The sequence below is a fragment of the Notolepis coatsorum genome (genome assembly GCF_963971535.1).
Source record: "Notolepis coatsorum genome assembly, chromosome: 11".
NCBI lineage: Eukaryota > Metazoa > Chordata > Actinopteri > Aulopiformes > Paralepididae > Notolepis > Notolepis coatsorum.
Window position 1 is genome coordinate 69,349,862 of NC_140175.1, and position 17,830 is coordinate 69,367,691.

The 17,830-nt window shown below is 48.9% G+C and overlaps 1 long non-coding RNA gene across 1 annotated transcript in view; it reads right to left on the minus strand.

Moving 5' to 3' along the window:
• LOC311236982 overlaps positions 1–4,403 on the minus strand; it is a 34,837-nt gene extending 30,434 nt beyond the window's left edge. The window contains exon 1 of the long non-coding RNA XR_014620270.1: positions 4,087–4,403. This is a non-coding gene — a long non-coding RNA (uncharacterized lncRNA). The remainder of the gene's footprint in view (positions 1–4,086) is intronic.
• Positions 4,404–17,830: the final 13,427 nt, after the last annotated feature.

Consider the following 17,830-nt stretch of genomic DNA (forward strand, 5'->3'; position numbering starts at 1 on the left):
TGAAGGGAGCTCCACAATATTCTTTTTTTTTATCCACTTTTTCTCCCATTTTCTATATTTTCTCCCATCCCAATTTCGTATCATCCAATTCAACCCTCCCCTGTCACGAACGCTGTTTCTTGCCTCCCACAAGCCGGCTGCAATGTGGACTAAGTCATACATAGCACAAGTCCCCTCCGATACTCGAGGTAACAGCAGTCGCATCTTTTCACCTGCGCAGCTCGATCTCTCAGTGGCGAGGAGTAACGCGTGGGAGGCTCACGCTGCCCCCGACACTTCCTGATTCTACTGCGCAGGCGCACCAACTGACCTGTAGGAGTCGCTGTCCACAACGCCCGATCCCCACCCATCAGTTTCCCACCCCCTAATACGGCCAATGTGTATTAGTATGAACGACCAGCTAAACTGAAAGCAATGTGGAGCGCTGGGCTCGAACAGGCGAGCCCAGCGTCTCCGCATTCGTGGCGAGCGCCTTGCCCACTACGCCACGTAGCCGCCGCGAGCCCCACAATATTCAATGGCTCTTTTGTTGCGTGAATTTTCAACTGTATGTCCACCATGAGTGCATGTTGGAAAGTCTCCCATACCATATTTGTGATTAATAATGGAATTTTTATCAAGCAAAATAATCACAATTATTAGATTTGTCATAACCGTGCAGCCCTGTGAGACGCTTTGCCAGCAATCATATAACTAGAGTTATAAATAATAATAACTATCAGTCACTAGTTTACTTTCATAGAGGTAAAGATAGCTGTAGAAGTTATATTAAAGTTAAATATCCCTTTTAAGTCCATAGAACACAATCTGTAGGCTGGGACATCTCTGCAGCACCACAATACTTCATTTAGAATAGTATTTTGACAGACATTTTGTCTTTAACAAATATTGCACCTCCTGTATTTTGATATTGAAAGTTTGAAACAGATCACATTGCATTTCGATACAATTTTGATTCATGTAATTGTTCAGCCCTAATATTCAATACAAGTTCAAACTTGGTTTGTACAGGGTCTAAAATAAATAAATGAACGTTGTGCATTACTCTAAAGGAGAAACAGATGTTATCCTGCGAAAACCAAATATCATTACTTAAATATAGCCCCTTTCGGGACGGACGGTGATGCACGAGTGAATACACCGTCCCTTATACCTTCATAGGAAAATCTCACAATTAACTCTGAAGAACTGGTCCTCAGCAAAACGCTCGGTGTACAAGTATCGCACAGAAATGTCAAAGGTACTCAAAGTTGCACAAGGGCTTCGGACAGACAAACGCTAGGGTTTGAAAGCTCGGCGTTGCTAATAAACATTTTAAATACTTTTTTTAAACTGGTCAACACTGCTCAAAACTGCTTTATTTCCGGCTCTGGCTGCCTGATGCGCCACATCAGGCACCCAAAGCCGGAAATAAAGCAGTGTTGACCAGTTTATTCAGAATTTGGCATACACACCGGTCACCCAGGGATGCGGCAGACAGCTTCAGCAAAGATAGTGGATAAGAAAAGATAACACAATCAAGGCAGCGCCAGTGGGTTGAAAATGGAACCGATCCGGTCTCTTAGGTGGGCGGGACTTTACACTAGTGGCGCTATCCCTATTCGTTCACTCTGTGAGATCGATGGACTCCTAAAGTGTGTGTGGGGGGGGGGGGGGGGGGGGGGGGGGCAATGCCGCGCCTTGTGTCTGAAATGAGTCGGAGTTGCGCCGTCTTCCTTTCTGAATAGTATCTGGCTTCACCAAACGCATCTGTGCTGCGGTAGACAAAGAATGACTTCACCTCTCTGTGTGAGAAGCATCCATCTGCAGAACGTCAGCGCAGCACTCTCAGTCCCCGCACTGTCAGGCCCTGCGCTGTCAGGCCCCTCAGAAATTTGGGTCACGAGACCGTCACAGGCCCGCTCAGCAGCGCCACCCACCCAATGGCTGAATTGGAGTATTACACTGTGCGGGCAGATCCGCGATGCGTTTATTTAAACTTTATTTAACAGATTGCAGAATGGGTACAGTACAGTAAAAAACGACCTGTGGGTTGTCCAGCTTTGACAAATCGCTAATGCAGTTACTGGTAAGATACCGACACACATCCCAATGCTTTTGTCCTCCAGACACACGCCGTTCCAAATATTATTAAAGATATTTCCACTACTCCAAATCAATAAAAAACAAATTAATACAAATAGACATAGTGTCAGTGTAACGATCAGATCCTAACCCAACCCCCTCCAATGTACAGTAAATGTCCTAACCCAATAATACACGAGACCCTCATCTTGGGACCAAGTAAGGTTTCGTCGATAATCCAATGTACAGTTACCCCCCCCACCCCACCCGCCTACCCAACCCCCCCCCCCAACCACCTCCAATGTACAGTTTGCAGTTTGCCCCCCCACCTACCCAACCCCCCCCTCCACCACCCCACCTACCCAACCACCTCCAATGTACAGTTTGCCCCCCCACCTACCCAACCTCCTCCAATGTACAGTTTCTTCGTCAAATGTATATACTCTCTTTTTTAGACTCTTTTTGTATCACAAACAGTACTGTATTTGTAAATCTGATATGTCATAAATGTATAGATGTAGCAGTACTGTCTATCTGTATGTCATGTATGTCATATATGTCCTGATGAATTGAAAATGGGGGACCCTGATGTAAACAAGACAAAAGTCTTTCTCTGGTCTGCATCCCCTTAACAATTGTGTGTATTGAGCTGTACTGTACTGTACCCATTCTGCAATCTGTTAAATAAAGTTTAAATAAACGCATCGCGGATCTGCCCGCACAGTGCAATAGCAATACTCCAATTCAGCCATTGGCAATTCAGCCATTGGGTGGGTGGCGCTGCTGAGCGGGCCGCCTGATTGCTTTTACCAACGCGTTCGTGTTTCCGCGTCTCTGATTGGCCAGGTCATGTGACATGTACGCCCAATCGTGGGACCGCAAGTTTCTACACTGGTTAAGCTTAGGCACTCTTTCGAAGTTGGTTAAGGTTAGAGTTTGTCTTAGAGCAGGGCGATAGAACGCCTGCCCTGATTCCAAACTCTAACCTTAACCAACTGCGAAAGAGTCGCCTAAGCTTAACCAGTGATAAACTAGGCGTTAGGTAGTTTGCACGAACGCGTTGGTAAAAGCATAGACGAGAGCGGACCTGTGACGGTCTCGTGACCCAAATTCCTGAGGGGCCTGACAGCGCGGGGACTGAGAGTGCTGCGCTGACGTTGTGCAGTTGCATACTATTGCTCTGTGTGCCTAAATATAGAACAATCCCTGGATGGGGAAACTCACTGCCGGCTCGCAATTCAAACCGACCAGACACTGTACTGTATAACGTTAAATGACAACTATGGAAGATGTTGTAGGTAGAGGAATAATGTGTCAATCTATTTGCATAATAGGGTCGCTGGAATTAATTATATTAAATAATTTAAGGTGTTTGGTTTGGTTTGTCAAGCATACATATCTGCTGCATGATAAATCTGAAAATATTTGAGACATGCATCTTCCAGATCTCACCCTGTGAAAACATAATCCAAGTGTTGTTTAGTGTTAAAATCGACGCTTCTTTAGAACTGTAAGGTGTGCGGTAAAGAAAGACATCACAGTTTATTGTGAGTATCTTACCTAACAACAAGACGTTGCAATGACATTGTCACCAAATGAATTCCAACATCAATATCACTACACGTTTAGAATTGTGTGAGTACCGGTAGTTAGTTGTCACGTTATAATAACGATATATGACATTTAATTATAACACAATAATTAAAATGTGAAGATCGTGTCGGTTAGCAGTTATTATCCCAGCTAAACTGTAACGATTATAACACAGTCTGTGAAAAGACGCATCATTTTATAACGTTAGAGTTTGTCTGGTTATAACACGAGATAATACACCTACACACACACACACACAAACACGTACATTGACTATTATTAGCCACCGCTAGCTAACGTGGCTAAGACAGCGTCTTCAATATATAATCATTAGCATTGATGGCAGCTGTCGACATTTGTAATCATTAAAATAAGCTAAGCGTTAGGTATTCATTTGTTTTGCTGTCAGGAGTTATCTTTGCTACTTACACAGAATAAAGTCCCGTTGGAGTGGGACTGGAGCCCGCTCTGTCCCCCTCTCTCTTTCTCTCCCTCCCTCTCTCTCTCTCTCTAACCACAGCTAGCTCGGATAGTAGCAGCAGTTGTGGCTGAACAAGTTGAATTGTCTTGGTTGAAGCCAGGCAGCCTTGTTGTGGGGGAATGCTCCCCTGTCCAAGGCTGCCTTGTCGAGTTCAACACAGGCGAGGCAGAGCTGACTAACGTTCTACTGTTAACAATGAGCTAATTCTGCGGGTTCCTGGCGAGGGGCCATTCCAGCCGCTGCAACAACCCACTGAACCCAGAGCAGACGAGAGTGTCTGCGACTGCGTGCCGTGCGGTGACTCAAGGTCCTCCTGTCTGGGCTGCAAGGGCTGCTTTGCGCCTGATTGCTTTTACCAACGCGTTCGTGTTTCCGCGTCTCTGATTGGCCAGGTCATGTGACATGTACGCCCAATCGTGGGACCGCAAGTTTCTACACTGGTTAAGCTTAAGCTTAGGCGCTCTTTCGAAGTTGGTTAAGGTTAGAGTTTGTCTTAGAGCAGGGCGATAGACCACCAGCCCTGATTCCAAACTCTAACCTTAACCAACTTCGAAAGAGTCGCCTAAGCTTAACCAGTGATAAACTAGGCGTTAGGTAGTTTGCAGGCTGTTCGACCCGGAAATAGGCGCAGAACTTGCCGTCCCACGATTGGCGCACATGTCACATGACCTGGCCAATCAGAGCGCAAAACGGGAACCCGGAAACACGAACGCGTTGGTAAAAGCATAGACGCGGACGAGACACGCCGCGGGCGCGTCTATTCGAAAGGCAACCGGTTTATGCGTTTTGCTAATCTGATTGGCCACTGACGTTTCTGGTCATGTGACATGTGCGCCCAATCGCGTGACGCGCCCATTTCCGCCTCGACCAGCAGCAAACCACCTAACGCCTAGTTTATCACTGGTTAAGCTTAGGCGACTCTTTCGAAGTTGGTTAAGGTTAGAGTTTGGAATCAGGGCTGGCGTTCTATCACCATGCTCTAAGACAAACTCTAACATTAACCAACTTCGAAAGAGTGCCTAAGCTTAACCAGTGAAAGAACTTGCCGTCACACGATTGGTGCGACCAGAAACAGCAGTGGCCAATCAGAGCGCAAAACGCGAACGCGGAAGCATAAACCGGTTGCCTTTCGAATAGACGCGTCCCGTCCGCGTCTATTCTTTTACCAACGGATTTCCAGTTCCGCGTTCTGCGATCTGATTGGCCACTGACGTTTCTGGTGCGGCCCAATCGTGTGACGCGCCCATTTCCGCAAACTACCTAACGCCTAGTTTATCACTGGTTAAGCTTAGGCGACTCTTTCGAAGTTGGTTAAGGTTAGAGTTTGGAATCAGGGCTGGTGTTCTATCGCCCTGTTCTAAGACAAACTCTAACCTTAACCAACTTCGAAAGAGTGCCTAAGCTTAATCGGTGAAAGAAACAGGCGAGGCAGCCTAGTAGCTAACGTGAGGTCGAGCTACACTCAGTGTATGTAGCCTAGTAGCTAACGTGAGCTCGCGCTACACTCAGTGTATGTAGCCTAGTAGCTAACGTGAGCTCGCGCTACACTCAGTGTATGTAGCCTAGTAGCTAACGTGAGCTTGCGCTACACTCACTGTATGTAGCCTAGTAGCTAACGTGAGCTCGCGCTACAGTCAGTGTATGTAGCCTAGTAGCTAATGTGAGCTTGCGCTACACTCAGTGTATGTAGCCTAGTAGCTAACGTGAGCTCGCGCTACAGTCAGTGTATGTAGCCTAGTAGCTAACGTGAGCTCGCGCTACACTCAGTGTATGTCTCAGTGTATGTAGCCTAGTAGCTAACGTGAGCTCGCGCTACACTCACTGTATGTAGCCTAGTAGCTAACGTGAGCTCACGCTACACTCACTGTATGTAGCCTAGTAGCTAACGTGAGCTCACGCTACACTCAGTGTATGTAGCCTAGTAGCTAACGTGAGCTCGCGCTACAGTGTATGTAGCCTAGTAGCTAACGTGAGCTCGCGCTACACTCAGTGTATGTAGCCTAGTAGCTAACGTGAGCTTGCGCTACAGTCAGTGTATGTAGCCTAGTAGCCAACGTGAGCTCGCGCTACACTCAGTGTATGTAGCCTAGTAGCTAACGTGAGCTCGCGCTACAGTCAGTGTATGTAGCCTAGTAGCTAACGTGAGCTCGCGCTACACTCAGTGTATGTAGCCTAGTAGCTAACGTGAGCTTGCGCTACAGTCAGTGTAGCCTAGTAGCTAACGTGAGCTCACGCTACACTCAGTGTATGTAGCCTAGTAGCTAACGTCGAGGCGTAAATGGGCGCGTCACGCGATTGGGCGCACATCTCACATGACCAGAAACGTCATTGGCCAATCAGATCGCACCAGAAACGTTAGTGGCCAATCAGATCGCAGGACGCGACCTGACGTTTTTTTCAGCGCCAATCGCGTTAACAATCGCGCCACCAGGCTGTTACCCTAACCCTAACCTTAACCAACTAACCCTAACCCTAACCTTAACCAACTAACCCTAACCTTAACCAACTAACCATAACCTTAACCCTAACCTTAACCAACTAACCCTAACCTTAACCAACTTCGAAAGAGAGCGACTTCGAAAGAGTCGCCAAGCTTAACCAGTTTGTTAGGAGTAACGCGATTGGCGCTGAGAGAAACATCAGTGGCCAATCAGATCGCGCAAACCGAACGCGGAAGTGAAACACCGTTGGGGAAAATATACAGGCGGCCGGGCGGCGTCATTACTTTTACCAACCGATTTCCAGTTCCGCGTTCGCGTTCTGCGATCTGATTGGCCACTGACGTTTCTGGTCATGTGACATCTGCGCCAATCGTGTGACGCCTGTTTCTATCACTGGTTAAGCTTAGTCACTCTTTCGAAGTTGGTTAAGGTTAGAGTTTGTCTTAGAGCAGGGCGATAGAACACCAGCCCTGATTCCAAACTCTAACCTTAACCAACTTCGAAAGTGTCGCCTAAGCTGCTTAACCAGTGATAAACTAGGCGTTAGGTAGTTTGCTGCTGGTCGAGGCGGAAATGGGTGAGTCACGCGATTGGGCGCACATGTCACATGACCAGAAACGTCAGTGGCCAATCAGATCGCACCAGAAACGGCAGTGGCCAATCAGATTCGCAAAACGCGAACGCGGAAGCATGAACCGGTTAGGCTTCGAATAGACGCGACCCGGAAGCTTCTATACTTTAAGCAAGTGGCTTGTCCTTCCACGTTCCCGTTTTGCGCTCTGATTGGCCACGCACGTTTCTGGTCATGTGACATGTGCGCCAATCGTGGGATGGCAAGTTTTTGGACGGTTAAGCTTAGGCGCTCTTTCGAAGTTGGTTTTATGCCACAACAATGTGGAATGCCCTACCCACAGCCGTAAAATAATGTGAATCCCTACCCACCTTCAAAACTGCTCTCAACGAGCACCTACGGGAGGCTGCAATTCGAAACTGGCCCCGGTAAATGTCCAAACCCCCCCCCACCCAACCCCCTCCGATGTACAGTTTCTTCCCCCTCAAATGTATATATTCTCTTTTAGAAACTCTGGGCTAGATCCACAAAGAATGGATTGCACGGTGCAAGTTGCACCCTTACTTACAATTCAATATGAATTGAAATGGGGGACCCTGATGTAAACAAGACGAAAGTCTTTCTCTGGTTTGCATCCCCTTAACAATTGTGTGTATTGGGCAGCTAGGTGGCGCAGTGGGCAAGGCGCTCACCACCAACGCAGGATATGCTGGGTTCGGCGTTGCTACCAGCTTGGCTGGTCGTTCATACTAATACAATTGGCAGTATTAGGGGGTCGGAAGCTGGTGGGTGGGGATCGGACGTTGTGGACAGCGACTCCTACAGGTCGGTTGGTGCGCCTGCGCAGTAAAATCAGGAAGCGATGAGGGCGGCGTGTCCCTCCCACGCAGACATTCGCCGCTGAGAGATCGCGCTGTGCAGGTGAAAAGATGCGACGGCTGCCTCGAGTACCGGAGGGGACACGTGATGCAAGGCTTCGTCCACATTGCAGCCGGCTTGTGGGAGGCATGGCCTAACAACGTTCGAGACAGGGGAGGGTAGAATTGGACAATACAAAATTGAGGACGGGAGAAAAAATAGAAAAATGGGGAGAAAAAGCAGATAAAAAAAAACAATTGTGTGTATTGAGCCGTACTGTATTGTACCCATTCTGCAATCTGTTAATACAATTTTCATTCAATCAATCAATCTGCGCGGTAATTTTAGGGAAGAATAACGCTCCTATTTCTCAATTCCTGTCACAGTGTAATAGGAAATGCTGCTTGTCTCCACCTCACCTTGTGAGCAGAGTGAACACAGCCTGTCCCCTTCCCCTCTGTCCGTCTTCTTGTTTCTACTGTCAGGATGCATTCACATAGTCTGTATATGATCAGCGTCTTCCTCAGTTTTGAGTCAGTAGAAGTGGTCAGATAGTCTGCCACTGTGTGCTCTCATTTATTGTATTTTCTCACCAGGTAATGTCATTTAATTTTTCTTTCTTTTTCTGATAATTAGGTTAGTCTAGAATCTAGATTGTCTGAGGAAGGCTGATGGAGGTCAGGAACATAGCTACAACTCTTTTTTTGTAAGAGTGAGTTTGTAAGAGTGTGTGCATAGTTTTTCTTCACATTTTTTGAATATATGCTAAACTCAGCGTGTGTGTATAGAGTTTAGACAGCAGCGCCAGGTCATCTGGAAATCTGAGGTAAAAGAGCTCTGTGTTGTTGTTGAGGGTGTCTAGATCCCATCACTGGAAGGACCTTGGCTGTGACCTGGAGGCGTATAGCTTATCCGCAACAGTAAGTTACTTCCGGGGTAGGCCTGATTGGCCCCGACAGGCACGTGACGCGCAACTTTCTCTGCCGCGCGGCACGCTCGGCAGAGCTTGTGGAATTACGTAACCGTCCAAATCCGCTATGACTCTCATTCGGCGCTTTAGCTCACCTGGCATAGCAGCGGTCCGTGGTCCTGCGGTTCGTTGTTGACGCGAGTTCAAATCCCATGATTTTTTTTTTTTAACGTGATTTTTTTTTACCGTGTATTCTTTCGCCGGTTAAGGTTAGGCATGGTTAAGGTTAAGGTTAAGGTTAGGCATTGTTTCGGAGTTGGTTAAGGTTAGAACGGTTAAGTTTAGGCGCTGTTAAGGAGCTGGTTAAGGTTAGAGTTTGTGTTAGAGAATGGCAATATTCTTTCTATGGTTAAGGTTAGGCATGGTTAAGGTTAAGGTTAAGGTTAGGCATTGTTTCGGAGTTGGTTAAGGTTAGAACGGTTAAGTTTAGGCGCTGTTAAGGAGCTGGTTAAGGTTAGAGTTTGTGTTAGAGAATGGCAATAGACAGCCTATTTCGCGCGACAGCTCTCAGCAGCCTCGTTGCGCGTCCTGAGTTTGCCGCGTCACGTGCCTGTCGGGGCCAATCAGGCCTACCCCGGAAGTAACTTACTGTTGCGGAACAGGTACACGCGACCTGGAGATGGGTCATCACTTGTTGTGGTGTCTTGTTGACATTTGTCTTGTTCACATATTAACATATCTCTTACCCAAGCCAGTAGTCAAAGCCAAGGTCCTTCCGGGTGATGGTATCCATAGACATTGCCTGCCAGGAGTCCCCTCTTTCTCTAATTGACATGAGGGATGACTGACCCCTGGAGGCCAACTTACAGAAGTGCAGACAGGAGTTGAGGCTGCAGTTTCACCTTGTTTCCCCAAAATGATAAAAAAATAAATTAAAAAAAATCCATATATCACACTAACAATTGAACAGATTTCAAACACGCTCTCCAAGCAAATTCATTAATCTCTTACCCCACAAGCATTTTCTGGTTTCAATAATTTTTCAGCTGTACATTGCAATACCTGCAACAGGATATGAAGCATGTCCTTTGCTGAGTAAAAATCTATATTTATATATAGCACATACAGTAATTAATCTGAATCAGGGATACAGATGGGGTGGTTTAAGAAGTGATGATGTCGTTTCCTGTTATGCAAGGTTTCTCTCTGTTATATATACTGTACTTGTTGGCTGTTATTTAGTTTTGGGAGTGGAGACCAGAAGGTAAGTTATTTCCACCTCCATGGACCGGTTATAGTACTAGAACTATACTGTTTTACATTAAAAGTAATACTGTATAATAGCTGTTATACTGTACCTAAACTAAACAAGTTATAGGGACAGCTCAGAAACATCTCAGTGACCATCACTGTTCCCCTGCCCCGCGTTTATGAAACACTGATCTACATATCTATCCCCCAATCTATACCTATCCATATATCCATACATCCATACATACATACATACATACATACATACATACATACATACATACATACATACATACATACATACATACATACATACATACATACATACATATGTTAGGGATTTCCTATCCCTCGTGAATTCTTAATTGATTTGCCAGTGGGCCAGTCGGCCGAAAGACGAAGCGGAGGACAGAGTATTTCTCAAACGGAGCTTTTATTCATTAGAGAAGAAGACAGACAGTCACCCCGCGCGGGCACATCACCAGTAGACAAAAGAGAGCCGGAGAACAGAATGTCCATATTACATGTCATTTTATACACTCTTGAGACATGATTTTGCATGTATAACTGCCAGAGAGAGAGAGTGAACTAGGATTTTGCATGTTCTGCTACATGATTTTGCATGTGTGTGCACGGTCATCAGGTCACGCCACATGGAGGGGAAGAGAGACACAGACTTCTAGGCATATTCTTCATTAAGGCCTTTAGATATATAGAGGATATTCGTCATCAATGAACTGAAAAACCTATCAATTCCCCCTTTTGACGTTAAATAAAACGTCAACACACAGTTCATTGATCTGTATCCGTCGATTGTCACCTCATTACATGCATCACATCCAATACCAGACGGGATAATCAACATCAGGAGAGCAGAGAGAGAGATAGAGGGAGGGGAGAAAGCGGGAGAGAGAGAGAGAAGAAAGAGAGAAACACAATTCTGGCAACTTAACAGAAGATAGCACGTAACCCCGCCGGATCCCCCTTACTCATCACCTAACCCAGAGGAACCCCCCCTCTATTACAGTGCACCCCTGGTCCCGTCTTCTAGGGGACGTGGGTCTCCTCCTGAGCTGGTTCCCGTAGGCACACACAACGTCCATCAGGGCGCTTCCTTCCCTCTGTCACAGTGCACCGCCCACCTGGGTCGGCCCCGTCTTCTGGAGGGCAAGGGCTGACCTCCTGAGGTTGGTCCCCGTTCCAGGGTGCGGTCCCCTAGACAAACGTGCCTCCTCCGGTCCGCTACCTTCCCAGTGTCTCAGACTGTCCTCTCCACCTCTCGCCGGCCGGCCCACCATCACTCCAACTCAGCTCAGTGTCTCTCCTGCGGCCGCTTCCCCCGTTCTAGTCGTGGACGAACTGCGTGTCGTAGACGACGATCAGCGGTGATTGATCTGCGGTGCCTGGCTGCAGTGTTCCTCTCCGGCCTCTCGCACAGCTGCCATCTCCTCCGGTCGCCTCTCATCCTGGCCCGTCTGTCCTTTGTCTCCTCCTGCCTGTCATCCGGTCGTCTGGTGGTCTGGTCACGGACGTCTGAGGGGCTGCCGTTGGTAGCTCACCCCTGGGTCAGACGCGCTGCAGACAGCTGGTAGTGAAAGTCTATCCCTCTGCACCATCTCCTCCTCCTCCGCGTCGTTCCGTCCTTGGTTGCGGCTGGCCCACATCAATTCTCACTCTGGAACCTCCATTTGTTAGGGATTTCCTATCCCTCGTGAATTCTTAATTGATTTGCCAGTGGGCCAGTCGGCCGAAAGACGAAGCGGAGGACAGAGTATTTCTCAAACGGAGCTTTTATTCATTAGAGAAGAAGACAGACAGTCACCCCGCGCGGGCACATCACCAGTAGACAAAAGAGAGCCGGAGAACAGAATGTCCATATTACATGTCATTTTATACACTCTTGAGACATGATTTTGCATGTATAACTGCCAGAGAGAGAGAGTGAACTAGGATTTTGCATGTTCTGCTACATGATTTTGCATGTGTGTGCACGGTCATCAGGTCACGCCACATGGAGGGGAAGAGAGACACAGACTTCTAGGCATATTCTTCATTAAGGCCTTTAGATATATAGAGGATATTCGTCATCAATGAACTGAAAAACCTATCACATACATACATACATACATACATTTTTCATCTCTGTACATCATGTGAAAATATCCTTTTCATTCAAATCCATAATTCAACACAGAGGACAACATGATGTGACGAGACACAAGGATCAAGATTTCATTATGCCAAAAACAAAACAGAATTACAAAATTCCATCAGAGAAAATAGAACATAACTGCACAACTGGCTGTTCTTTCTGTCAAATAAAACCAAGCAGGTTATATGGATTCCAAGAGATTGCAGTTTAATCCAGTGGTTTTCACACTTCTTCTCAGCGGACACACATTTAAAAAAATACATCTTTTATGATGAAAAAAAAGAAGGTGTTAGACTGTAGTCTATCTTTATACTTACAGTATTAGATAGACAGCATGTTTGATATCTATTTCTCAGAAATTATACATGGACTTGTAAATGGACTGCATTTATATAACATTCGCGTTTTTATCCAAAACGCTTTACAACTTGTGCCTCACATTCACTCATTCATTCACACCAACGGCGGAGGCAACCATGCAAGGTGCCAATCTATTCATCGGGAGGAACCAGAATCAAACCGGGAACCTTCTGAATACTAGATGAACGCTCTATACCTCCTGCTGCGCCACTGTGTATTTGGGGATAAATTTTTTATCTTCCCGCATCTCAACTTCAGGTACCGAGCCAGTGCTTGAAAACCACTGGTTTAACATACTGACAAGAGAATCACATAAAAAAATAACTGAATAAATACATCACTCACACATAAACTAACGAGTTTCCTTGGTCACTTGGTTCAAAAGTCAAGTTGGAGTAGTAACTGTACTGTACGATCGACCTATCTCAAACCCAGCCCTTTTTTCTTGATCCTGCAATCACAACTGTTGCGTCCCCAGGTCAACACTGCACTCTGCCAATAGCATAAAACTGCAGTGCCGCAGCCCCATACATAGGAGGGGCCTGTACTGTGCGTTGGGGGCCTGTACTGTGCGCATGCGAGAAACTGTGAGGTTTTGCCCGCTGCTCACTACCTTTTCTCTGTCTTCTTTAAGCCTACTGTTAGGAATTCCCTATTCTCTGTCTTCTTTAAGCCTACTGTTAGGAATTCCCTATTCTCTGTCTTCTTTAAGCCTACTGTTAGGAATTCCCTACTCACTCTCTCTAGCCCCCACCCTCTCGTTCCTTACCCTTAGTGGCCACACCTGTTTGATATTCTATTATCTCTCGCACCTGTGGTGGCAGGCTAATTAGTCCCCCTGTGGGCTTTAAATACCAGGGCGCTTCCCCTCGTTTCGGCGTGGGGTCGTGTTGTATTCATGCCGAGTCATATTCCTAACATCTAGACTCTTTTCGGGAGATCCTCTGGTCTACCAATGCTGTAAGATGGACCTCTCCAGCCTTGAGATGTTTGCTCCAGCCTTCGTCTGCTGTCGCCGTAGCCTGTGGAGGAGACTGTTCTGCGCTCCCTGTAACTTCCACGGGAGGCACCTCAGCGTTCCACTGCAGACCCCAGCGCAGCTGTTCGTCCTGACGCACATCTAGACCAACGCGCATCTCCCGGACCCTGGAGCTTGGCACGCTCCTCCGTTCCAGCGCACTGACGCGCATCTCCCGGACCCTCGAGCTTGGCACGCTCCTCCGTTCCAGCGCACTGACGCGCTTCTCCCGGACCCTCGAGCTTGGCACGCTCCTCCGTTCCAGCGCACTGACGCGCATCTCCCGGATCCTCGAGCTTGGCACGCTCCTCCGTTCCAGCGCACAGACGCGCATCTCCCGGACCCTCGAGCTTGGCACGCTCCTCCGTACCAGCGCACTGACGCGCATCTTCCAGACCTTCGAGCTTGGCACACTCCTCCTCGCAGACGCACCCCGAGGCGTCTCTCGGTTCCGACAGCGGCTACCCGGTGGACGACGCTCTCGCCACCGCCACTGTCCCGACGCGCACACCAAGGTGTGGCGCGCACTCTGTTCCTCGGCTCCGACAGCGGCTACCCGGTGGACGACGCTCTCGCCACCGCCACTGTCCCGACGCGCACACCAAGGTGTGGCGCGCACTCTGTTCCTCGGCTCCGACAGCGGCTACCCGGTGGACGACGCTCTCGCCACCGCCACTGTTCCGACGCGCACACCAAGGTGTGGCGCGCACTCTGTTCCTCGCTCCGACAGTGGCTACCCGGTGGACGACATCCTCGCCACCGCCACTGTTCCAGCTCCCTGTTCCGACGCGCACACCAAGGTGTGGCGCGCACTCTGTTCCTCGCTCCGACAGTGGCTACCCGGTGGACGACATCCTCGCCACCGCCACTGTTCCAGCTCCCTGTTCCGACGCGCACACCAAGGTGTGGCGCGCACTCTGTTCCTCGGCTCCGACAGCGGCTACCCGGTGGACGATGCCCTCGTCACCGCCACTGTTCCAGCACTCTGATCCTCGGCTCCGACAGCGGCTACCCGGTGGACGATGCCCTCGTCACCGCCGCTGTTCCAGCGCTCTGTTCCTCGGCTCGGACAGCCAGCCACCCGGTGGCGATGCCCTCGCCCCGTTGCTGTCCCCGTACCATTACGCACACGCCTGGGTGAGTTTTGATTGTGATGTCACTCACCCAGCGTAGTGTCCTTGCCCCCGTTCCCGTTGCTGTCCCCGTACCATTACGCACACGCCTGGGTGAGTTTTGATTGTGATGTCACTCACCCAGCGTAGTGTCCTTGCCCCCGTTCCCGTTGCTGTCCCCGTACCATTACGCACACGCCTGGGTGAGTTTTGATTGTGATGTCACTCACCCAGCGTAGTGTCCTTGCCCCCGTTCCCGCTGCTGTTCCTGTACCTTTACGCATACGCCTGGGTGAGTTTTGATTGTGATGTCACTCTCCCAGCGTATTGCCTCTGTTAGTTTGTTTGGACATTTCATCTCCCAGCGTATTGCCTCTGTTAGTTTGTTTGGACATTTCATCTCCCAGCGTATTGCCTCTGTTTTTGGTTCTCACTTAGAATAGTATTTTTGGACTTTACATCTCCCCCTGTGTGTTTGTCACACGAAGATATTATTACTTTGTTCACTTTGTTATTTGGACTGTTCTGCACCTGCTCTGTTTTTTCCCTTTTGTGCATTAACTATCTCCTCTGTCCTGCAGAGCGGCCCAGATGATTTCCACCAGTCCTCCCAGTTCCTCCCTGTTCCCCAGCCCGCCTCCGCGGGCCTCAGTCCCCTTTCTAGTTCCACCTAGTTCCTGTTCCCTAGTTCTCCCCTTTCTAGTTCCACCTAGTTCCTGGTCCCAAGTTCTCCCCTTCTAGTTCCACCTAGTTCCTGTTCCCTAGTTCTTCCCTTTCTAGTTCCACCTAGTTCCTGGTCCCAAGTTCTCCCCTTCTAGTTCCAGCTAGTTCCTAGTCCCTAGTCCTCTATCCCTAGTTCTCCAAGTCCCTAGTCCTCTATCCCTAGTTCTCCTAGTCCCTAGTCCTCTATCCCTAGCTCTCCTAGTCCCCAGTCCTCTCTCCCTTGTTCTCCTTGTCCCTGGTTTACCTAGTCTCTAGTTCCCCTTTCCCAAGGCGTTCCCTTAACCTTCCCTTAGGCGTTCCCTTACCTTTCCTTAGTGTTCCCCTTTTCCAGCTCGCCCCTTAAAGGCACTGTACCTTCCCCTCTTGTTATTTCCAGTATTTTGTGATTCTCCCTTAAAGGGACAGTGTCCTTTTTCCCTGTGTTTCCCTGTTGTTCAATAAATATCTGTTTTCTTGGCAAACCATCATACCTGTCTTGTGTTGTGCGATTGGGGTCGGTTACAAACCATAACAGTACGACCCCACCAAGTCTACGACCCCAGCCAGCACAGACTGTGTATGTTGAGTTTGCCTTTTTTTTTTCTTGTTCCCTCTTGCTCCCCTGTTAGCCCTGTTAGCTCCCCTGTTAGCTTGTTAGTCTTCCCTCTAGCTCCCCTGTTAGCCCTGTTAGCTCCCCTGTTAGCTTGTTAGTCTCCCCTCTAGCTCCCCTGTTAGCCCTGTTAGCTTCCCTGTTAGCCCAGTTTAGCTTCCTTGTTAGTCCTGTTTAGCTCCCTTGTTAGCCTGTTACTCCCCTGTTTGGCTTGTTAGTCTCCCCGGTTAGCTCCCCTGTTTGACCCCCCTTTAGCTAGCCATGCCCTGGCAGCTAACCCAGTCCCTCAGCAGAGCCCCAGTCTGCTAGCTTGGCCCCGGCTGCTAGCACAGCCTCTTTGTTAATGCAGCCTTGCAGCTGGCATAGGCCCTGTAGCTAGCCAGGCCCAAGCAGCTAACCCGGTCCCTCTGCATGGCCTCCACCTTTTTGTGTAGTTTATCCCACTGCTAGGACTGCCCTTTCAGCTAGCAAGGTCAGTTTTTCTCACACAGCTAGGACTGTCCTTCCAGCTAGCTTGTGCTCTCTTGCTGGTCCAGCCCTGTCTGCCAGCCTAGCTCCGGCAGCTAGCGCAGCCTCTATGTTGATGTAGCAGTACAGCTAGCGTAGGCCCTGTAGCTATCAGTGCCCTGGCAGCTACCCTTTCCCTCTGCTAGCCTGGCTCCGGCAGTTTGCGCAGCCTCTATGTTGATGTAGCAGTACGGCTAGCATAGGCCCTGTAGCTATCAGTGCCCTGGCAGCTAACCTTCCCTCTGCTAGCCCTTTCCCGGTGCTTCCATGGTTACCCCTTAGCTACCCTGCTTGCCCCTCAGTTCTCTAGACCAGTGCTCTAGACCAGTTCTCTAGACCCAGTTCCTCTAGACCAGTTCCTCTAGACCAGTTCTCTAGACCAGTTCTCTAAACCAGTTCTCTAGACCAGTTCTCTTGCCCAGTTCGCTAGACTAGTTCTCTAGACCCAGTTCCTCTAGACCAGTTTCCCCCAGTTGCCCCTCTGCTACCCTAGTTACCCCTCGGCGACCCTGTTTCGTTTGCTAGCCCCACTCTTGTGGTGGCTTCCCCTACTGGCTTGGCCAGTGCCTTTGTTTTTGTCTTGTTTTGCCCCCTGCCACTCTGTCTGTATTTGTTTTGGGTCGCCGGGTGGCTCCCGTTGGAGGGGGGGATACTGTGAGGTTTTGCCCGCTGCTCACTACCTTTTCTCTGTCTTCTTTAAGCCTACTGTTAGGAATTCCCTATTCTCTGTCTTCTTTAAGCCTACTGTTAGGAATTCCCTATTCTCTGTCTTCTTTAAGCCTACTGTTAGGAATTCCCTACTCACTCTCTCTAGCCCCCACCCTCTCGTTCCTTACCCTTAGTGGCCACACCTGTTTGATATTCTATTATCTCTCGCACCTGTGGTGGCAGGCTAATTAGTCCCCCTGTGGGCTTTAAATACCAGGGCGCTTCCCCTCGTTTCGGCGTGGGGTCGTGTTGTATTCATGCCGAGTCATATTCCTAACATCTAGACTCTTTTCGGGAGATCCTCTGGTCTACCAATGCTGTAAGATGGACCTCTCCAGCCTTGAGATGTTTGCTCCAGCCTTCGTCTGCTGTCGCCGTAGCCTGTGGAGGAGACTGTTCTGCGCTCCCTGTAACTTCCACGGGAGGCACCTCAGCGTTCCACTGCAGACCCCAGCGCAGCTGTTCGTCCTGACGCACATCTAGACCAACGCG